This window comes from Mytilus californianus, unplaced genomic scaffold (genome assembly GCF_021869535.1).
Source record: "Mytilus californianus isolate M0D057914Y unplaced genomic scaffold, xbMytCali1.0.p SCAF_21, whole genome shotgun sequence".
NCBI lineage: Eukaryota > Metazoa > Mollusca > Bivalvia > Mytilida > Mytilidae > Mytilus > Mytilus californianus.
Window position 1 is genome coordinate 7028538 of NW_026262670.1, and position 24707 is coordinate 7053244.

Sequence of the window (24707 nt, forward strand, 5' to 3'; positions counted from 1 at the left end):
AAAGTTAATCTCTTAATGAAATTTATTTCAAAATTGTTACTGATAATCTTACTTTCACAAAGTCTTAATTAAGATTGTTAACCACAGTGTGTTTACGCACACCGGTCTATTCACTTGCATCAAACTTTTAAAAAGTTTTAATGTCCTTATGAATGTTATAAATTTAAACTAATTCTGATTTGGTCTCCAAGATTATTTTTTTACGAAAGCATTATCATGATTAATCATTTAAAACTGATTTTAACAATAATCAAAACACTAGAGGTTTTCTTGATTTGTACGATTTATTCATATCAATTATTTATTACTTATATCCAACCAACAGGCATGATGAAACATCATTGATCCTGTATGTGTTCCAACAATGTTACAAAAGAGTGTGCGTTCAATTAGCATGATAAGTGATAAAACCTTTGAAGGACAAAATTAATGTACCTGTCGGATATTTTTATTATAGAACAAGTTGTCGTTGTGATGCATCGTTCTTTCATCACATTTAAATAAAGAAGTTATTCAAAACATCTTCGTTAAACCTGGTTTTACAGCTAGCTATATATAGCTTAACCCCCCACTTGTATGGCAGTCGCATACAATTCCATTATATTGACAACGATGTGTGAACAAAACAAACAGACACAATAGGTAAAAATGTCAAAAATTGGGGAACAGCGGTCAACATTGTGTAATAATCTTAATCACTATAAAAACAAACCAATATATAATAAAGAAATACAAAAAGGCATATAGACATAGCACATAAGCAAAAATGAAAGACAAGAATACTAAAATTGACCATAACACAATGACGGGATGTATAAGTACAGAGCCACGTCATATGTAACAAAGAAACACAAAAAGACATATAGACAAATAACATTAGCAAAAACATGAAAAAGGAAAGACAAGAATACAAAAATTTACCATAGCACAAAACACAATAACAGAACGTTCCATCTCTTTTGAAATTCGTCTGCGATATCTCTCAAATCATTTGGGTCAGTTGGTTATGAAATCACCTCATCTTTATATTCTTCAACTATTGCTCGGCAAACCTTGGGTAAAAATTTGCTTACAGTATTCCGAGCAACTCTTAAGTCATACTGCTAGGTAGAATACTTTTCACCAGTAGCTTATTGTCTTAATGTGATGGTAAATTTGAAACCAGGCGACAAGGCTCTTCTATATAGAGTATCTGTCTTCTTGATTCTTGGTTTAACTCTTTCAAATATAATGCATCGAACATCTCTGGTGGCATTCTCAGAAAATTAAAGAAGGAAGGTTCATCCTCGAATCGTAACTCGTTCATCAACTGACCATAATGACCACACTGGAGCCTCCTTTCGGAGGATAACTAAGATCAACCCCAACAGGCCTAAAAGTCTAAAGTTTCTTTTTATTCTTCTTATTCGCTTTCTCAATAACAATATCATGGCCAGGTCGTTAGGATTGTGTTTCTGTGTAAATGATTGTAGAAGAATAACTACATTTACATGGTCTTGTATTTTCATGGTTCAAATGAAGTTGATGTTTCAAACAAAACCTGGAGAGTTTTTTTTATATTTTATCTGACAATGACAATGAGCATGACTAGAACTCGAAATGGTCGTGGTATGAACGTATAGTCAGGTCGTAAGAAGAGCGTGATGAGGACGGCATGGGTGTGCTAGAATCGTACTATATGGTCTTGAACAGGGTGATATAAACTTGGTAAAGTCGTAGTAGAAGCGTTGTTCGGTCGTGGGGAGAATGTGATTGTCGTAGTAAGGTCGTAGTAACGTCGCTGTGAGATCGTAGCGCAGTCTCTCCGACTAGAATCGCGCTTTTGCTACGATGGTACAGCAACCTGTACGATCTTACCACGACCTTACTGCGCTCTCACTTCGCTTCTACAACGAGCTGATTTCTCCACGACCGCACCACGATTGGGTTGAACGTGTTCAAAGTTGTTCCACGCTCATCACGATTATGAAAACCTTATCACGACCGTCGACATTTGAATTTATTTTTCAGAGATCGAAGTACGATCTGGTCTAGTGTGACGGGGGTTAATCATATTTTACTATATATATATATATAAGTGATAACAAATATTTGCCACTGGACGTTTGATTAATTTCAATCACTTGTATAGTCAGAATAATGTTTAGGGTAATTATGAACTCCCTACAAGAGACCCAATGACCAAGAAGTTAACAACTATACGTCACCGTTGGCCTTCAATAATGAGCCCACACCGTTTAGTAAGCTACAAAAGGCCCCCAGATGACAAATGTAAAACAATTCTAACGAGAAAGAAAACGGCCAGATTCATGTACAAAACAAGGACCAAAAAATACATATTATTACAACTACAAACGACTACCACTGAAATACATGCTCTGAGTATACTGCATGAGACGGGGTTAAGCTAGTTTTCTGGAGCCAAACCTTCCTCCTAACCTGAAACAGTGATGAAACAATACAGCATATTAACAAACTATAAATGTACCTGAAAAAGGGCTTAAATCATTAGATATGAAATTTAGTTGATAAGGGCTTTGATCGTTAGATCATTACAAAACAGAAAAAAAAACATCTTAACAAAACACAGACCGGACGTGGTAGGGTTCTTATATATACCTACAACAACAAGAAAGTCACTAAGAACAGATATGAGAGGACTCGCAGTTACTGACAGTTTATTCAAAACCAATAACAACTAATAAAAAAACATGTTTCTAAGACTAAAATATCAATCAGTACACATCCAACATCTAATCTATTTAGTGTAAAGGTGTCATTAACAGTCAGAAAAAATCATGAATTCGTGAAATGCTGAGATACAGTGAATGTGCATAATGATATAACAATTATATTTATAGATTGGTTTTATTTTAGCGGTAACAAAATCACCAATATTCAAACAACACAGCTGTCTTTTAATACGCCTATGCCAGACCCAAAGACCTCTAAATTTCTATTGGCACTATTATTCAAATGGTTTCTGTTAGATTGTCACAAACTGACCTTGTTACAAGAATAATAAATGTCGGTGTATCGCAATATTTATTAATATGGTAATACAAGTTTCAAGAAAGAGTTTGTCAATAGAAATGGATGTTTAAACATCAAAATCTAATTTCATTGAATTTTTAAAGTTTCATGTTTTTTATATGATTTCTTCAGTAGTTTTAACATTAAAAAGATTTGTACAAAAAAAGTGCCAGACAAGTATACGACAGTGAAAATGCAATCACACGACATCGAATAACGAAAAAATGTATGACGAGATTAATGCATGAGTGTCTACATTATACTAATGTTTATTATTAATAACTCAAAAATCCAAATGCATGGACAAAAACATGATTGACAATGTGACAACTATCCACCAAAGTTTAAATCAAGTGGATGAAAGCAATTATAGGTAACCGTAGGCAGGGTTTATATCCCTCCTTTATCTCTAATATCAAAAACAGAGTTTCTATTGTTCCGGCTAAAAATCTATGAAAATGCACTGATATGCCTGGACTGGGAATAGGATAACAGGATTGGTGTAACCCCTCTTCCTTTTTTATTCTGTTTTTCTTTGAATTAAAAATAATGAATGTTTTTTCTCTGTTAGATATTATCGTAAACACAATCTTAGAGTGGTTTTTGCCCCCCCCCCCCCCCCCCCCCCCCCCACCATAATTCTTTTAGAATAAAACAAATCTGGATAAGCTGAATACTTTGCAGTAAATTAATTTGCATTTTGATTTGCTTTAATGATAGAATGGCAACAATCTGCACAGTTGTTTTCCTCCAATACTAATAGTGACTTTAATTCAAAAATGTATTTGCTGCATATCAATATCTAGATGTTTGTATGCTTCTTTTGATCTCATTTGAAAAACAGTTTATTTTGACGGAATCGGTGTGTTTCATGGATTAACCAGTAGAGTATGGCCGGAATAACAGCATATAAGCAGAGTAAAGCTATCCATCCGTATGGCCAGAAGAATAGACATTTCTGCTATTTTCCGGCTAACCGGAAGAAAAGCCACTGCCTAACAAAAAAGACACTAAGTATAGATCTGAGAGTACTCGCAGTTACTGACAGCTAGTTGAAAGCCAATGACAACTTATAATAAAGCATGTAAACATCCTAAGATTATAATATCAGTACATATCCAACATGCAATAGATTTAGTAAAAGCCGTCATTAAAGTCAGAGAAAAAACGTGTGCCATGCAAAAAAATAGGTATCGACAGAAAATTTTAGTGATAGCATTGGAAACATATCGATAACTCGAATGTCCTAGATTTTATTGTTTACAAAAGGTCTTAAACAGCCTGAAAAAATACAAACAAACGTCGTGCTGAGTTACTTTAGTCGAGCGCATCCGAGAATGTGTACTTAAATTGGTCCATTTTTTGTTCTTGTTACCAACTAATATTTTTATTTAAAAACTTGTTTTAGAGAAATTATTTCTTGCAAAAGCCATGCAAACAAATGTATCAAATCGAAAGAAAAGTAAAATAAAAAGGAAATCAGAAAAAACAAATACACAGCTGATACGAACCAACACATTCGTTAAAATAAAAGAATTCGGGTGTGTAAAGTAGGAGTGAAACACAACAGATTTCTTTCCTAAATTGTTAAAAAATTTTAATTTGTAGTAACCCCTGGGGAAGGACGAGTGAAATGAATTGAGTGCTAGGGGTGATCCGCTGGAATCAGACTCTTTCCGATGCTATATATATAATACATGATGTGGGTGCACAGTTCAGGGGCAATATACCACAAGGTCAGATGCGGATCTGTAAAAAGGGGGAGGAACCCCGACGAGACGACGTTCGGAGATAAACTCAGAAAAACAGTAAACAGTCTGTATAATTATAAATGTAGCTAAAAAGGATGAGCTGGGGCACCCTGCCCCTCCCCTCTCCCATAATCCGCCTTTGAAGGTTAATATTAACACAAAAGTATTAAAAACTAGAAATCAAGTTTTCACATGTATAAAGATACATGTCAGAAATCGTTAATTGATCAGATATTTGTAAAATTGCATTACCAACTCAAATTATATTTTAGTATTATATATTGATATGGCATTATATCAGAAGCGGATTCATGCGGGAACGTAGCGGGCGTGCATCTCCTCACCTAAAATTTGCAAAGCATGGGTTGTCTTCAGCTTAATTAAAGACATTTCGATAATTATAACTCAGGAAAATGTTCGCATCGCTCCGCTCGGCGAAAGTTTAAGTTTGTGCCCCCCTCCCCCTCACCTAAGATCCTGGATCCACCAGTCTTATCTGCCTTTTGTAAAATAAACCACATGCGAATACATTCTAAATATTAGAAAAAATATGATACGGCTGCGATAGTCTCGAGGGGAGGGGGGTGGGGGGGGGGGGGGCACTTCAATATTTTTTGGTAGGGGTGAGCAGCTGAGACATCAAGTACCCCACCCTTTTCATACATTTTGTTTGTCAAAAATATATACCTTGTCATATATCAAATAAAAAATAAAAAAAACTATAGATATATTTGGATATTTTTCATCTTCTGGTACATTAGTATAGAGATTTTTTTTTGGTCCCGCTCATCATCAAGTTTATGTTTAGAAGCAACGCAATTGTACACACCTTGCTTTTCAGTTTCCTCTATTTGATCCTTTTTATATCTTTCATTTTGAAGAAATTTCAATTTCAATAGACAATAAAATTTGTTTGGTAAGATAAATGTGGTAACACTCCCAGAGAGTTACACTTTCACAGGGTTTTATATTATATAATGAAAAACTGTTAAAAAGTTACATTGCTCTTGACACTATGGAATTTCTTTTAATAATTGTTATCATGTTTCATTCATACAAACCTTTGAATGTTAATTAGGTGCACATGTCAAAATGGTCGGATTTATAGCATCTAGCTATATTATAACTACCATCAGTGGAAATACCACATTGGAATAAATAGAGATTAGTGGATTGACAAATAACTGATGCATTTACGACTCTGGTTTTACCGCACCGAAATTAAATACTGACAACTGATTAGTTTCAAATACTTATGATATAATATAGCAACCTATTGATATATTTAATCTGATTTTCTCACCTATTCCAGCGGCTCATCCCTAACACTCATTACATAGTAAGTGCTCCCCCCTCCCTACCCTAATCCTCTTTAAAACTTTAAAAACACAGTGTCATTCCTAGTAAAATCTTACAATCCCCAAAGTACAAACGAATTAAATAAACAACACAAAATTACTAGAAGACACGTTTTTTTTTAATATATTATTCAGTTAATTTTACACATATTTAATTTTTTTCTCTCGAAAATCAATCAGCTAAAAATTCATTTTTCAAGAAGTAGAAGAGATAATAAAATAAAAGTAACGTAGTTGGTGTCTCTTGATCATGACAAGTTGTTTATGAACAAAATAAGTGTGTATGTTGTATACTCTTTTACGATTCACATAACTAAGGCGGTTGTAAATTCTTAATGAAAATAAACCGAAATATTAAAGTTTGTAATAAAACACCTGTGACTTGTAAAAACTTTCTAACTACAAAGAAAGCATATGCCAAGTCAACCTTGGAAGCAGAATTTCTAGCAGAATCAATAGCAAACATCGGTCGAAACGTCATAGCTGGGTAATGAATATTCATATTTTAGTAGATTAACAAAACATGCAGCCATAGAAAGACAATAAAAACCGATACAATCTACAATATACATGTTGTATAAGAGATACAATATAGGATAGCTGCGTTCATATCCGTGGATATGGATATTTTAACACCCTGAAGTATCCAAGTTCACCCTGAGGCGAAGCCGTACAGAAGGGTGTTAAAATATCTACAGGTATGAACCACCTATGAACATATATAACGAATTCATCCCCGGTCTTAGTCCAAATCTGGCGTTTTTTAGATAAATTCGACCACAAAGTGTAACGTGAAAGCAACGTAGGGTACTACTTTTGGTACAACCCTTCAGATGGTCAAATATAAGACATTTTTAATCCAGAGACAGAGGAACTGGAATGGGTCAAATTTGGCGCCCAATGTTGTGAAAGTCAAACATCAAAGACAACAAGGAACAACCATGGAACTAAGGAAAACGCGCGTGAAGTTCCCCGGTGTAATAGGTAGCAACGTCCAGGTATATGGGTTTGGAACAACCCGGGGCTATGGGTTTTGTGACGACGTGCGTTAACCAATAAAAATTCTAGAAATATACTAGTACCCGGCCACGTCCCCTCTTTGAATTTGTTAGATGTATTTCTATGTGTATCCTTCTGATGAGTTAAGCCTTTTTCAACTGAATTTTTATAGTTCGTTCTTATGTTGTACTGTTACACCACTGTCCAAGGTTAGGGGGAGGGTTGGGATCCCGCTAACATGTTTAACCCCGCCACATTCTGTATGTATGTGCCTGTCCCAAGTCAGGAGCCTGTAATTCAGTGGTTGTCGTTTGTTGATGTGTTACATATTTGTTTTTCGTTCATATTTTGTACATAAATTAGGCCGTTAGTTTTCTCGTTTGAATTGGTTTACATTTGTCATTTCGGGGTCTTTTATAGCTGACTATGCGGTATTGGCTTTGCTCATTGTTGAAGGCCGTACGGTGACCTATAGGTGTTAATTTCTGTGCCATTTGGTCTCTTGTGGAGAGTTGTCTCATTGGCAATCATACCACATCTTCTTTTTAATTTAAGCCTGGCCTGGGATAAATGCTTATATTATTGTTTCAAATTTTGAACAGAGTGTGATCAACCTTTGAGTTGGAAAATGAGTTCCAGTTCCAGTTCGAATTTAAGTTGAGTTCAAGTTCGTATTTGAGTTTGGGTTCGAGTTTAAAGTTTAAGTTATACTTTGAGTTCGAGAAAAGGTCCGAGTAATAGTTCGAGTGAGAAATCGAGTTACAAGACAAAGTAGAGTTCGAGTTAAAAATATTGTCAGACAGTAACGAGATATATAGGTTTTGTTGAAACATGACTAGAATGAATACTAGTATATAAAAAGATGAAGTTGAATAACAAACAGAGGAATCGTCAATATTAACATGATTATGAAAAGAAAAGAAAAGAAAAATGATTCTAGAGGAAACGGGAAATACATACATATTAAACTTAATCTTTAGTCACTATATAAATAAGTCTAATTTATAGTGTGTTGGTGGTGGTGTTTGGGTCTTGTTTCTCTATTTTTAACTTCTTTGCCGAAATTCTCTATTCTGAATACATTACCACACCAGCATTCTCTTTTCTTTTGAACTATTTTCCTCTATACTGTTTAAAATTTTCGCCTTTTACTTTATTATCTATTATTTGCCCTGATATTCTGTAAACCCTATTCAGACTCTTTGATATGTATTCACGTAAGCATTATTTCATTTTTAGTTGGACTTGAGACTTGAAAACAATGTAATGATTGTTGAAGAAAATGTTGGTTTTTTTTTCGTCGTAATAATTATTAAACAACGTCAAATAGTACAGTAGCGACATTTGGTAACGAAAATAAATTTAGTATTAAAAACAAAATTAATATTATGTTAATTTTGAAAGAGTTTCCATGAATTTCAAAATTAGAAATGCAAGTAGGCTACAATTGCAATTACAGTTTCATATAAACGCCTCGTTTTGACGAAGGAAATGACTTGTTATAGTTTTTTCCAGATTTTATATAGCTTGACATATGATATAGACTAGATTACATTCACTTCATTTTAACTTTGATGGATAGTTGTCTCATTGACAATCATACCATATATCCTTATTCTTTTATAGGACTCTTATTGAAGACCATTTCCTAAAGATACTTGATAGGTTTTTTGTTTGCTTTTTGTCGTTGGATTGACTTCTTTTTTCATATAATTCATGTTTTACAAATCTTCTTGTATTCATACCCTGAATTCTTCAGATTTAAGACTTCAAAGATCAATGTTTGCCACTTTGTGATTGATTGATAGATTTGTATTGGATAAGGCCACATTCAGCACTATTGACTATATCTTGGTGGCCGGGTTGTTGTCTCCAATATTGTATTAATGGAATAAACACATTTTATTTACTCTGTAACGCCGACATAATCTCATGCGAAAAAAAACCCTTTCTATTGAGGGGCTTCCGTTGATTGTTCGGGATATATAAAAGAGGGACAAAAGATACCAGAGGGACAGTCAAACTCATAGATCGAAAACAAACTGACAATGCGCAGCAAGGAAAACAGTCAGAATAAGTTAAATCAGATGTCTTGTACAGAATGCACTTGCATGTACTCGATCGTAGTTATTACTCTTTGACTGATCGGAGATGGGCCGGCCGGTGGCGAACCCCTTACTGGTTGGGGACGAACGATGGAAGCAACAGATTTTACCTCATGAACCTGTTGAATCCTAAAAGTTCACCTGACAACAGTTACCGATAAATCAATAAATGAATGATATATATTCAAATCCGAACGGATGCTTACAACTTTCAAGTGTTCACTAGAACCAAGCCTAATTACCAACTGTGAACTGTGAATCGTGGAAATGCATGCATTTTGAATGTTCTTAAACAACTTTAAGTTTACATTGTATTAATCTTCAATTGTTTAAACCTATATGCATAATTCTAATAGTATGGCAAATTATATAACCGAATATGAAAAAAGCACAAATCTACAACGATTGTATCTAATATGTTACTTATACTATCCTAACGTTGACTGATTGATGACTGACCGATGACTGATCGCTAATTCTGTTTTACTAAGTACTAAAGGTTGCCACGGTTCTAAGCGTATAGACCATTTTCAACAACTCATGTAGGTGGCTATTGCAGAGCAGCAGGTCCATTCCTGTAAAACTCTTATGTATACTCTTTTTAAATAGCATTTTTTTTGTTCCCCGAAACGCCTGATTTTCTCTAGACAAACTGTATTAAGGGAGTAACACATGTTATTAACTCTGTAATACCGAAAACTCGGTCAACTCCGCTATACAAAATAGAAAGTTACTATTCTTCCGGTCAGCCGGAAAATAGACAAAGCATAGAATAAAACAGACTAAATAAAAAAAATGACGTAGGTATGATTTTATCATTTCTCTTTTATATAAAAACAGAAAATGTCAGCAGATTTGATAATTTCGTGTAGAATTCAATTTTGTTTGAAATGTTGCTTATGGAATACGTTCCCACCATACTAAGTTCAATGTATATTTCTCAAATAGCTGTATACTTCGTTGGAACACGCCGTTTAAGGGGTAAAAAGCTTTATTATACTAAATACTAGAAACAAACCGCGTCTTGAGAACTAATTGAAATGTCCAGTTAGAAGCTTCTATCTCTGTGCTACACAGGTGCTCCTAGAACGGAGGAAATAACTCAGAGAAGAAGACGACAACCAAAACACTGATGATTAAAACATTTCTCAGTGGTGCTAGTTCGTAGTATTTTTTATCTTCGAAAGGTGCGAGTCAAGTTCTGTCTCTGTGTGATACGGGTGCTCAAAGAACGGAGGAAATAACTGAGAGAAGACCATGATTTAAAACATGTCTTCAGTGATGAGAGTGTGTTGTATTTTTTTTTTCGAGTGGTGCGAGTTTTGTCTCTCTGACATGGGTCCTCCGAGAAAGGAGGAATTTACGCACAGAAGAAGAAAACAATTTAATGAATAAAAACACATTTCTTCCGAGTTTGAGTGGTGCGAGTTTGTGATGCAACTTGTAATAATTAGTAAGAGTGTTTGAGTATAGCGAGTTGGCCGTTGGCCGAGTTGTCATAAATTTAAAACAAATTGAATACAGAAACATTTCCGCCTGCTTACAATACGTAGACGGTAAGGAACCAGCTACGGAACTTTATTTGGGGTTGAATTAATTAAGCTACACTAATTAGATAATAATCTATTTTGTCATATAAACAAATCAAAAGAAATTACTATATGAAGTTATAAAGTACATTACATACACTAACTATTTATTGTTATATAATACTTCAGACGATCGTCGGCTCGGAGACAAACCGGCTAAAAACATTTGTTAACAAATGTAATAGTTTACATGCAGATAATCATCATATTCCCCATTTCCATTCTCAATTTTATCAGGAACAGACCGAAACTTAATCACTAGACCAATGTGTTGTAGAAGCTGTTCCTTTTAAGGGCATATAAGTAAATAAACATTAAAATGAGGGGACAACATAGCTAACAATGCACTATTTATGTGATTCAAGAGCTACACGATCTTCCAAATGTAATTATTTTTCTATGTGAAACAAGTGTTACACGAGCTTCCGAATGTAATACGTACATGTTTGCTTTATTTATCATTATGCATGTTATACTTCGGTATTCAGATATGTAAATATTCGGGGAAATCGTATGCTCTAAAAATAATCAAAAAGGAACGAAACCCCGGAAAGATTCTCAGAGGAAAGATTAGTTTCGTTGCCAAATTGTTTAAGGTCTGTTTGAAGAAGATTTTGATAATTCATGTACATGATAAGAGTGCACATCAGCATTCAGATGAAATTTGGGAAAAGGTTAATATTTACATTATATTCCTGGTATACGGAAATGACCCTATATATATGTAGGACTCTGAACCGCGATGGTACTCCGAACTGCGATGGTCACGCTGAAGTGCGATGGTTTGACGCTGAAGTACGTTTTTGATCATGCTGAAGTGCGATGGTGGCATTGTGACGCTATCTTGTTGATAGTTACGCCGAAGTGCGATGGTGGTTACGCTGAGGTGCGATGGATTACCTAACCTTTATTGTTAATGTGTCCCATGTCGACGAAAAGGTAAATTTGTTTGCTAGAAGCAGCGTTTCATGTTTATTAAGTAAATTATCGAGAACAGTAACCTGTTTAATTAAAAACAGTCATAACTAGATTTGTAATTGCGAGCAATAACGGATGGCACCCTTCTCCCCATTGCCACGGTAACGGCAGCCATTTTGAAAATTCGAAAGTCAAAGAGCGCATCTACACATGCCAATAACATTGTTGTAAAGTTTCATTAAGGATGGAGCATTTTGAAAGTTTAGACATTTTTGCTGTTTCCATGGTAACGGCAGTCATCTTGATTATGACATACCCCGATTGCAAATCTGCACATGCTGGTTAACATTATGGTATAGTTCCATGACAATTGGTTCATACAATTCCGAGATATAAGCTGGACAAAAAAAGTGGAAGAAAAATAATAAGAAAAATAAGAAAAAAAGAAAAGTAGAATAAAAATATGTCACCCCGACTCCGTTAAGGGTGCCATTATAAATATTTCCAGTCATAATTGTAAAGTTGTAGTTCGCTTTTGGCAAAAATAAGCCAACGTTCATACAGTCATTCAAGACGCTACATACAAGATTATTTTCCATTAAAACCAGTGCTAATGTCAATGACTGATATTGTGATAGCTGTTTAAGATGCAATTTAATAAGGGCCTTATATTAGTTTATTACCGTCGGTGTTTTTTTCTGCAACTGAAGAAAATATGGAATGTTTTTGCATATTCAACATGAATACAACTTGTATTTTTTTAATACTACCGAAAAAGGGATATAATTAGTAGACAGGGAAAATGTAAATATGATTCTTTTTCGAAATCTATAGAAGTTTTGTTTTTTTATACGATGGAGCTTGAAATTCTCCAACTACATATGGGTCCGCAGAGGTACTCCTCATATTATGATATTACGGTTAACGTGAAAATCATGAGAGCTGAGAGTTGATGTTACTTTCAGTAATCTCAGATGAGAGGAACAAAGTAAAGATAAGCTGTTAACGCAGAATAATGTTCTAATGCAGCAAATTTAAAGAAAACAATCTATCATTTAGTATGGAACTGTAAAAGAGAGGCGAAAGGTACCAGAGGGACATTCAAACTCATGAGTCGAAAATAAACTGACAACGCCATGGCTAAAAAAGAAAAAGACCAACAGACAAACAATGATACACAAAACACAACATAGAAAACTAAAGACTGAGCAACACGAACCCCACCAAAAACTGGGGGTGACCTCAGGTGTTCCAGAAGGGTAAGCAGATCCTACTCCACATGTGGCACCCGTATAGTTGCTCATGTTAGTACAAACCCGGTAATAAGTCTAATTCGGTAGGTCAAATTCGGGAAAAGGGGACAGGATTGTAGTTACGACATTAGGAACATATCCGTTATCATCTGTGAAACGGATATTCCAAGTAATGGCTTATATAGACCACTCGGCGGAGACCATCGCACTTCAGCGTGACCATCGGACTTCAGCGTCCCCATCGCACCTCCGAGTCCTACATATATATAAAATTTATGAAAAAAGGGAGCGAGATTTACTGTTTATTTTCATCTGTCAGTACTCATGCTTATTTTTTTCCGAAAATTTATTTTCAATTTTATATACACTATATAAAAATAAGGAGATGTAGTATGATTGCCAATGGGACATCAAAGTTCAAAACAATTTCCGGAAAACAAATATGACAGAAAAGAACCAACAACAACCACTGAAATACAGGCACATAAAAAATATGGCGGGGTTAAACATGTTTGAAGGCGCCAACCCTCTCTTTACCTGGTATAGTGGTGTGACGGAACAAAGCAGGAACAAACTAATTATGCAAAGTAATAAACGAAAAACACATATTAGGAACAGCAAAAAATGACATTCGACGATTTACAGGCTTCTGATTTGGGACAGGCACATATAAGGTGTTACGGGGTTAAACATGTTGGAAGGCTTGCACTTAAATATCAGTCCTGTTGACTATAGTTTCTTGCATTGTGTTTTGTATAATATTCTCATCCCGCCTTGTGTAGGATTATTTATTTACAGTTCTTACCAGGCCGGCAGGATATTCTTTTCACCCCCACCCCAAATAAAATTAGTTGGATACACACTTCGGAGGTATGAATGGGTGGGGAAAACTATAAAATATATGGTAAAGTTTCCTTAAGTGTGATATGAAATGCCCTGTAATTTTCTTGGTGTTAAGGCTGTTTTTTTATTCACAAATTTCCTTTCTTTTGACACTTTTGTATTCCACTTTTCCAACGCACCACACACGAAACCCAACCAATATTGATCAATATGGGAAAAGGTTACGTTTATAAAATCTCAAGTATTAAGAAAAAGGTAGAGCAACAGAACCCCAGCGGCACCAACTATCAATAAAGTATAAAAGTGCAACGTTACCCCTCCCCCCCCCCAACCTTTACCCCAAGGTACACACAAATTGACTAAAAACTAATGATCGGATGTAAAAGATAGTTAAGTCATCTGAAATTATTCGAGATTTCCTCATTTTTCTATCTCAAGTAATTACGTTATAATACCTTATCTATATAAATGGCATACGGCTATAGGTGATCTTATGTCCTTTCATAAACCCCCTCCCTCAAAATAAAAACAAACAAAAAACATAAGATAAAAAAAGAAAAAATTGTTTCCCTACACGCCAACTAATTTCATACATTTTATATCGTATGTTTTTTTTAGTTTAAGAAATACAAGGAATAATAAAATGCTCCGCTGGGCGCAGCTTGATACGACCACAGAGGTCGAACCCTGAACAGTTGGGGCAAGTATGGACACAACATTCAAGCTTGATACAGCACTGAATTTGGATTGTGATTAAATATTTGACACAGCATAGGTTTCTGACACAGATTAAATGTGGTCTAAGAACTTAAAAAAAATTAGTTTACCTATTCAAACCATATCATTATTATTTGCTTTTATATATAAATCAGAAATAACCAATTCAAAATGGAAAATTTTAAAGAAAAAAAAAGGAAAAAAAAAAATCCCCCCCCCCCTTTAATTTTTTGAACCCCCTTATGATTCATCACCCCCAAACTCAATCCCAGCCTTCCCTTTGTGGTATGGTACCTTGCAGTACAATTTCATAGAGATCCATACACTTGAACACAAGTTATTGTCTGGAAACTAGAAAAATGCTTGTTTTTGGCCCCTTTTTGGCCCCATATTCCTAAACATTTAGGACAATTACCCCCAAACTCAAACCCAGCTTTTCCTTTGTAGTATGGAACCTTGTAGTACAATTTCATAAAGATCCATTCACTTACACACAAGTTATTGTCCTGAAACTAGAAAAATGCTTGTTTTTTGCCCCTTTTTGGCCCCCAATTCCTAAAATTTTGAGGCAATTTCCCCTAAATCAATCCCAGCCTTCCCTTTGTGGTATGGTACCTTGCAGTATAATTTCAGAGAGATCCATACACTTGAACACAAGTTATTGTCTGTAAACTAGAAAAATGCTTATTTTTGGCCCCTTTTTGGCCCCTTGTTCTTAAACGTTTTGGGCAATTACCCCCAAACTCAATTCCAGCTTTTCCTTTGTGATATGGAACCTTGTAGTACAATTTCAGAAAGATCCATAGACTTACACACAAGTTATTGTCATGAAACTAGAAAAATGCTTGTTTTTTGCTCCTTTTTTGGCCCCAAATTCCTAAAATTTTGAGGCAATTACCCCCAAAATCAATCCAAACATTCCCTTTGTGATATGGAACCTTGCAGTACAATTTCAGAGAAATCCATACTCTTGAACACAAGTTATTGTCTGGAAACTAGAAAAATGCTTATTTTTGGCCCCTTTTTGGCCCTAGTTCCTAAACGTTTTGGGCAATTACTCCCAAACTCAATTCCAGCTTTCCCTTTGTGATATGAAACCTTGTAGTACAATTTCAGAAAGATCTATAGACTTACACACAAGTTATTGTCATGAAACTAGAAAAATGCTTGTTTTTTGCCCCTTTTTTAGCCCCTAATTCCTAAAATTTTGAGGCAATTACCCCCAAAATCAATCCAAGCATTCCCTTTGTGATATGAAACCTTGTGGTACAATGTCAGAGAGATCCATAAACTAACACACAAGTTATGTCTTGAAGTTACAAAAATGCTTATTTTTGGCCCCTAATTCCTTAACTGTTGGTACCATAACCCCCAAAATCAATCCCAACCTTCCTTTTGTGGTATTAAACCTTATGGTAAAATTTCCATTCACTTAAACTAAAGTTAGAGTGCGAAAACCAATGTGTCTTCGGACGACGACGACGCCAACGTCATACCAATATGCGACTTCAAAATTTTTTTGCGGTCATATAAAAACTAAAGTTGAGGAACAAAATTCTTTCATATAAATGCAGGGGAAGATGTCCATAATATCGTAATAAACTAATTAAAATATTCATATTTTTATTATTAATTTTATATTTTTTTCTTATGATAAAAATAAAATTTATAAAAGTTTTCATATTTGTTTTCAGAAAGATCTGAAAATACAATGAGGCAAGTAGGAATGACAGAGACATATTAATTTATACAAAACTTTTTATGATAAAGACAGTTGAACATTTAGATTACTAAGTCAACATCTGGTTATAATTAGTGAACCATTGAGAAAGTGTGACCACATAATTTATCTATAACAGATTACTGATAACATGCTGAGATAAAATTGTAGAAATATATTAGTAAATCCGGGCTTATGTCTTAGAGTGATTTTAAAAGTAACGAAATAAATGAACAGTTTGCAAATGATCATAGTTTCAAACATTTTATTTTAAAGTTAATTATATATATATATATATATACATAAGTATACTTTTCAAAACTGTTTTCTGCCATAAACTCAACTTTTTAAATGTAATTTATCTTTTTAAGAAAGAAAGAAAAAAAAGGGGGGGGGGGGGGTGTTATATCATTCAAAATATGTGTGCATCATTCTTCTTGTATAATTTCTTTTTTTTTTATTGTATCAATAATCAATCCATCACTTTTGCAGAGGATTCGTTGTATTTTTCATTGAGATTTCTTAAAATTAATAAATCAAATGCGACTGCAAAATACATATAATTTTTGTTCTTCAAAGTAACACAAGTACATATAGTGTGAGAATATCGAAGTCAGCAGTTTATCTTGATTACATCAAATTAATCAAGTCAAACCTATTTTAAACGTATGCATGGGGTTTTTCTAACCACAAAGATATCAAATGCCAAGCCTATCCTTGATGTAGAAATTCTGGCGGGATCTATTCAGTAGAACAACTTGAAGTACAACTAATGATTAATTTTTTTATTTACTAATCAATTTAAAGTAGATATTTTGTAATGTTTTGGTACAAATTCATTCGTGTAATTTAACAATATCATAGCTGCTGTTCACATATTATCTTTAAAATTAATTTTGTGTTTCCTTGTAATTGTTAAATCATACTTTTCAAATTGGAACACTCACAGTGAGGGGACGACCATTTGATATTCTTTTAGGTGGGTGGGGGATGGGCAGAAAGACTGATCATTTACTTTTCATGTGTTAAAAAATGTACTACGAATGCTTTTTTTTATTATTTTTTTTTACATTAGTTTCCAGCAAATCTTTAAAAAAAAAATGTCATAAACGACAGACTAAGCCTATAAATAAAAAGACAATGGCGCATGCATTAACAAGACAATAACCCAATGAAAAAAAGAATGACAAAGGAGCAAAAAAATCAGATGAACTATACAGTTAATAGATAAGAAACTACAATGATTTGTTTGCATTTCCACTTGATTACAATATCAATAGTATTATCGATTTAGTTTTGTTTAACACGTTTATAGATTTTGATCTCATATTAATTTTTATAATAAAAGACGTGTCCATTACCAATCCAAGCAACATTTTACATAGAGCGCGCCAAGTTTTTAATTATATGTCATAGATATTAAATATTATTTTTTATTTTGCTATAATATTTTGATTGACTATGTGTCCGTGTCTTTCCCACTCAAGTGTTTCGGATCTCAATTTAGGTCAAAACTGTCGACCAAGGCCGTTCATCCTCATCAGGTGCTGTAGCCGTATAATTATTTGTATATAATTGTTAACAAATGTAACTAATTAAGTCGTTCTAAATATGCATGCAATATTTGCCACTGGACGTTAAGCAACCAACAATCAATCATACATTAAGGAACATAAATGTGTGTCTCTTTTGTTAACTAAACGAACTAAACGTTCCTTTTTTGGGGTTGAGGTTTGGGGGGGGGGGGGGGGGGGGGGAGTATTCATGCAAAGCTGGCCATTACATTTCTCCTGCAACCTAAATATTTCGTCAAATTAAAACAAAAATAGACACAAATATTTCTAAAATCCAGTTGACTGAATGAATATAAGAAATCTAAAGGAAACACGGGACATATCTAAAGCACTTGTTTAAACCATTTTAACCTGTATACGTATGTATTTTAGTAAGGTATATAAGTAAACAATTGCAGAGACATTTTCCTGTGATGACATCTAGCTACACAACTGTAACTATCAGAAGATGAAATCATCTGAAAAAGGCAAGGTGACATTTAAAAATATTGAATGCTCATGCATCTCTTGACAAATACACACAATTTTCAAATTGTAACGTCGAAATAAAGTTTTGTACTTTTAATAAATTTAATTTATCTATGTCCGATATAAGTTGGACGCAAATAACTGTCAAGGTTCTTAAAAACTGTGTTTTTTGTCCGTAAGTGAACAAAAAGTAGGACGATTTTGCAATTTATAGCCTTTTGACCAAACGAAAATGTTATCGAAATGAAAATGTCAGTGACTTGATTAGTTACCCTCATTTTATTAAACATTACATGTATTCAAGAAACCTCCGACTAGCTTGAAACAAGGCCATTCGTTATTTAAAAATAAGGATTTGTGGTATGATTGCCAATGAGACATCTGAAGTGAGTGTATGCAATTATAGTCAACAACACGGCCTTCAAAATTGAGGAAAACCCATACTGTATAGTAGCTTATAGAATATAATTTATTTTAAAACTAAAAACATGAAAAGAGTATTGTGTTGTTACATTACTGTAACATTACTGTAACAACACGACTGTCACTGGTTGAGGGAGGATGAAGCGTTCGAATATGATTAACAATGCTATATTTCGTATTATGCCTGTCCCAAATTAGCAGTGGTCGTGAATTACTTTCTCTTTGATTAAATTTTCGAGATGCATTTTATTTTGCAATTAATCGGAATTAATTTCGTGTTTGAAACAGCAAAGTGTCTTAAATTTCCAATTAAATGTTAATTATTCCTGAATAGCAATCGATTTTGTTTACATTATTTTCTGAACTAAGTCTTCTGGACGTCTTACGTTCTGGTATTTAAAACCGTGTGGGATGGATAGATACGCAGCCACGTACGATCGGAACGTGTACGTTAAATCGGATGGTGCACGAGTAAGGGCCCTTGATGGGTTGGTTTACATGCTGGTGACTTTTTGCCCTATCCATACCCTAGTGCTTCAGTGGCAGTCTCCAATTCATAACATTCATACAGATCAGCTCCTACTTTGTAAAATCAACATATTCAGCATTTCGTATCTTGTACATGCAAGACATATTTGCCACTGGAGGTAAAACCACCAACTATCAATCTAGTATTGCTGTAGCGTACACATCAAGTAGAAAAATAAGTGAAGATTGGAACGTAACGATTTCATTGGCACATCAACATTGTTTTTATCACATATATATTTTCTCGCATCTTTCTATTTTCATAGGGTATCTATTGTACAAACATTTTTATTCGTGTATTGTTTTGAAGGGTTTCTATTGAACTATGGCCGATGCTGAATTATGACAGATATAGTTGTTCATGAAATTAGAAAAAAACGTCTTTTTTTGCTGTATTTTTATCCAATTTAAAAAAAATTGCATTGTTGACTTTTTTTTATGAAAATTGATACAAATAATCTTCAAACGTAATTAAACCAAATGCCATTTTTAAAAGAGGGGTCAATGAACTCGTTTTCAAGTTAAATCAGAAAACTGCATCTTTTCCCGATATGTCACAATTTGACGTCGCGAAAATAAAAGTTTACGTTAGCAATGTCATTACCTCCCCTGCATGTAATTGTATCGTATGCCCTTAATACGAAATTCTGTCTGATCTCTGTCGGATTACATTTGGTAGAATCGGGACGCTGTCGGGACAGATTCGGTGCTTTTCTACCATGCGAATGATAAAAATCGGATTAGAATCGGATTAAGAACGGGATTGTCGGGACAAATTCGCTTGGAAACGGTTGAATATCGACGCTTCCTGAATAGTATCTGATTGTTGTCGTGTTTAAATATATTTTTTTTTTACAAATTTTAATTTAAGTTTAGAATTTCCATCCACGATTCAAAGGATTTTGATCAGACTTTTGACAAATTTTAATCGGGAATGGACCTGTTAAGGACGGCATTAAAAATCGTAAATATGTGACCCCAGCTTAAACTGAAAGACAAGACAAGACTAGACAAGACATATCACATACTTTTAAATTATACACTGTAAAAATTGTGCTTAGAATTTAAACGTGTTGCAAGACTTATGTGCTTAGGAAAGTGTTTAATTTCTAAACATAAAAAAATAAACATGTTTTGGCTCTCAGCACTTCGCAATAAACATGTTTTGGCTCTCAGGACTTTTCAATAAACATGTTGCTGTGCTAAACATGTTTAGCTACTTTGTCAAGTATATAAAGCTAAACATGTTTTAATTCTAAGCACTTTCAATATTTAGACACTTTCCTAGACACGTTTAGAATTACAACACATTTAGGCCGAATACGGCATTCATATCACGTGCTAACTTTTGAGCGGGAAGAAGAAACAAAGAACCCGAAGTCAAAGGCCACGCTGTTTACTTCTGACCATAACTGACCGTAACTTGGCTGTTTCAGAAAGGTAAGGAGTTATGATTATACTGTCTTTTATTTTGTACTGCCAATTTTAAATGATTATTGACAGTTATAAGCATTATTTACAAGTACACTACCGTATAGTCAATGCAGGAGAGAAAAGGGGGTACCATCCCACGAAACAAGTGCTTGTAAGAGCTTTAAGTGTTCAAACTATCTTGTGTATAGATGATAAGAGTTGTTTAATGTTCTATCATGCAAGTTTGCATTTATTTTTTTTATTTTATATATGTTCTTGGAAAGGAGTTTGTGAGGATAATTTTCGTTCGGTACTCCTCGGCAGATTATAATGGAACATGAAGGGTAGCAGAATCTGCCGAGTCTTATCAGGATGAGGTGCATCATTCGCAAATCCAGTGTCATATCGAGTTCATTGTTTTCGTAAGCACTTCCGATATGCACAATCAACATTTCCTCAAAATAAATAGAAAGATGCTTGTTTATTTCAATAGTTATAAGCGGTTGTGATTTTTTTTTATAATTTTATTGATATGTATTGTTTTATTCTAGATGAGAGAAGTGCAGAGGAAATCATCATCTGTCTTGGCATGCTAAAAGAGGAGATAAAGAACAGTAGCAAATATGCTGCTAGGTAAGAATCAAAAGTGTATTTGATTTTAAAAATGCCAATATATATTTGATCAAATGAATAATATTAAGCATGAAAAGAACTTTTATATTAAAAAATATCAATTGATTCATCAGTAAATTTATGTTTTTATACCACGGTCCTAATGTTGTTATCTGGATCTTAAATCATGCTTTTACTTTTTGGTGTTGTAGTTCGTATTCTTATATTTTTATATTAATTCTACTTAGTTGCTTGTCAATATTTTTCTATATTTCAGGCCATTGACCAGCAGTTGGGTACTAAGAAAGGAGAAGCTCTTATTGACCTGTAAAATGAAAACAGGACATTTTCAAATTGTTTTGTTGTAGGGATGGGGTACAAGTAGACGATTGGTCAATATTATGTACATGTACCTTGATATGAATTTATTTTTGATTGTGTTCAATGATAAACTGGAAATAAATGATAACATAAATTCCTTTGTTTTATATGTTGTAATTTTGTTTTTAAAGCTAGAATTAGTATAATGATAATTTCATTTCAAAAGTTCTAGACTGTTTTACGAATATTTGAAATGAAGAAAAAATGCAATAGTCGAATGGCGTGAATTGAATTAAAGAAAAAACTCATTGAGATTGAAAAGGTATTGGTCACATTCACTTTGAGATGGAAATTCCAGTTTCTTAGTTTGATGCATTGGCTCCTTTTTGTGATGGTATGAAAACCTGTTTTATTGAGAGCTATCATACGTTTTACAGTCAAGCCTTCCGGAATATTAGTTTAATTGGGGCCTAATGAAGTAACGGCTTCTCACAATAAAATGATAAACATGTTTCTTCCCGACCCTTTATGGTCTAAACATGTTTACATTCAAAACACTTCACAGCTAAACGTGTTTCCAGACAAAACACTTCTCAGCTAAACATGTTTCCAGATACAACAATTCACAGCTAAACATGTTTACAGTCTTAGCACTTTTTAGCTAAACGTGTTTCTATTCTAAACGCTTTACAGCTAAAAATTTTTACATTCTAAGCACTTTATAGCTTGACACGTTTAGGCTGTTAGCACATTAAATATTAAACATGTTTAGATTTAAAACATGTCAAAAATCGGTTTCATAAATGTGTTTAGGAAAGTGTTTAGGCTCTAAACACATTTTTAAGAGTGTATATACTAAACACAGATTCGCTTATTGAAATGATGGATTAGTGAATTATTACAAACATTACATGAATAGCATGCAAAGGTCACGAATTAATATGTAGGTCCGCAGAGGTTAGCTAAACACCCGACAGTTAGGTGAGTTTCGTAACATTCGGGAAGACTCAACTGATATTATCTATAATCGGATTACAATCGTAACTATGTCGTGACAGTTTCTGCTGTATCGGATCGAAATCGTAACAATCGTTATTATGTTCTGTGATTTCTGGACGGTGTCCTGTTGAACGGACATGATCTGGAGAAATGTGTCATTGCTGTTTTTTTGACGATTGAGTCCAGATTGCAATAAGATCTTGCCTAATGCGAACAGTCTTTGCCAAAACCGTTCCGGATCAGTCCCGTTATTAATACGAAATTTGGCAATAATACCCACGGATATATATCTTCCGTCAGCGTCGGTTCACTGTCTGGTCACTCTCTGAACTCTGTCGGATCACATTCGGTATAATCGGGATGCTGTCGGGACATATTATGTCGTTCTTTACCATGTGAGAGATACAAATCGGATTAATACTGATTTAAAACCGTATAATCGGGACAAATTCGGCTGGAAACGGCCGAACTTGGACGCTTTCTGAACAATATCTGATTGTTATGATTCAATATATGTTTTTACAAATTTTAATTAAAGTTTCAATTTCCAGCCCCGATTCACAGAATCTTGATCAGACGTTTGACAAATCTAAATCGGGAATGGTTCTGTCAAGGACGGCAGTAAAAATCGTGAATGTGTGACCCCAACTTAAGGCCGTTAGTTTTCTCGTTTGAACTGTTTTATATTTGTCGTTTCGGGGCAATGTGTAACTTACTATGCACTATTGGTTTTGCTCATTGTTGAAGGCCTTACGCTAACCTATAGTTGTAACTTCTACGTCATTTGGTATCTGTTTCAAACAATATCTTCTTATTTTCATATCGTAAATCGAAATCAGTCAAAATAAACTGTATTAACCACTGTATAAGTTTTATACATATACGGTCAAAGTGTATGAACACATATGTAGTACATGGATGGAAAATAGTTAAATTTAGGCAGCTTAAGAAACGTTTAAAGGAAATGGCGCCTTTGTTTGTTTATTGTCAATAGGTTTAACAAAAATTCCAGAAGAACATAGGCATGAGAGAGATGGTAAAGTTTGTTAAATAGTTAAATGATTAGGAACACGTTTTCCTTCATTGACAAATTCATTAGTAACTGATAAATAAGATTATAAATGAGATTAAGTGCAGACATGTAGTTAGTATTAAGGAACAGTGTTTTGATACGTCTTACTTGACACGTATGGTTTATTTTTTGCATTCAACTTCAGATCGGGATACTGAGTAGTAACTATATTATGTTTTCAATCTTCAGCTGGAAATATTTAGATGAGCATTTATCTAATCTTTCTAAATCTATTGAAACTTCTTATATTGGATGGTGTTAAAACTCTACTTTACGTTATTTTGTATTGTGTTGTTTGATTTGTTGGTCTGCAGTCGAATTAATATTTTATCTTCAAATCATTCTATGAATTCATTGATCAATTATTATTATTAATTTATTCACTATAGCTATGCTTTATACGTGTATTTGAATATTTTATGTTATTCTAGTGGCGATACTTTTTTTTTTTATTTAATTTGAATCTGCAAACTGTATAAAAACTTATAAACATTGTGTGTGGACAAATTATTACTTTGAAAAATGCACGGTATTTACATTTCAAATAAAACCCTACGAGTCATGTTATGCAATTCATGTATACCTTCAAATCTAATTTCTTTCAATCTTTTCCAATGTAGATTATTATACTATTCTATAAAACTGCACTAGCAGTAAGCCTGGAACTGTGTCACTGGTTATTTATATATTTTGTTAAATTATCAGGAAGTACATCTCTCCCAGCAGGTGCCCTTAGATAAGATTATCAACAAACACAGATGTGAACCGAAGAAAATTGTATTCCAAATTATTTACATTTTACATTATAAATTGTAATATGATTCATATCATGTGACTATTTCTGCAAAGGTAAATGTATTTAACGCCTTCAAATGTTTACTCCATTGTGTTGCAGAACCACAAATATGCATATGAAGGACGAATAAGATATGGGTCCCTTGTTCATACGCATTCGTCTTTTTTTTTTCCCTTCTTGTTGGAACACTTTTTTAATATTGTGTTTTTTTTATT

At 33.9% G+C, this 24707-nt stretch overlaps 1 long non-coding RNA gene across 1 annotated transcript; it reads left to right on the plus strand.

The window, feature by feature from the left end:
• The first annotated feature begins 20630 nt into the window (after nucleotides 1–20630).
• On the plus strand, nucleotides 20631–21782 carry LOC127731887 (uncharacterized). The gene is made up of 2 exons (XR_007995888.1): nucleotides 20631–21325; nucleotides 21582–21782. It is a non-coding gene; the product is annotated as an uncharacterized LOC127731887 (long non-coding RNA).
• The last annotated feature ends 2925 nt before the right edge of the window (nucleotides 21783–24707 follow it).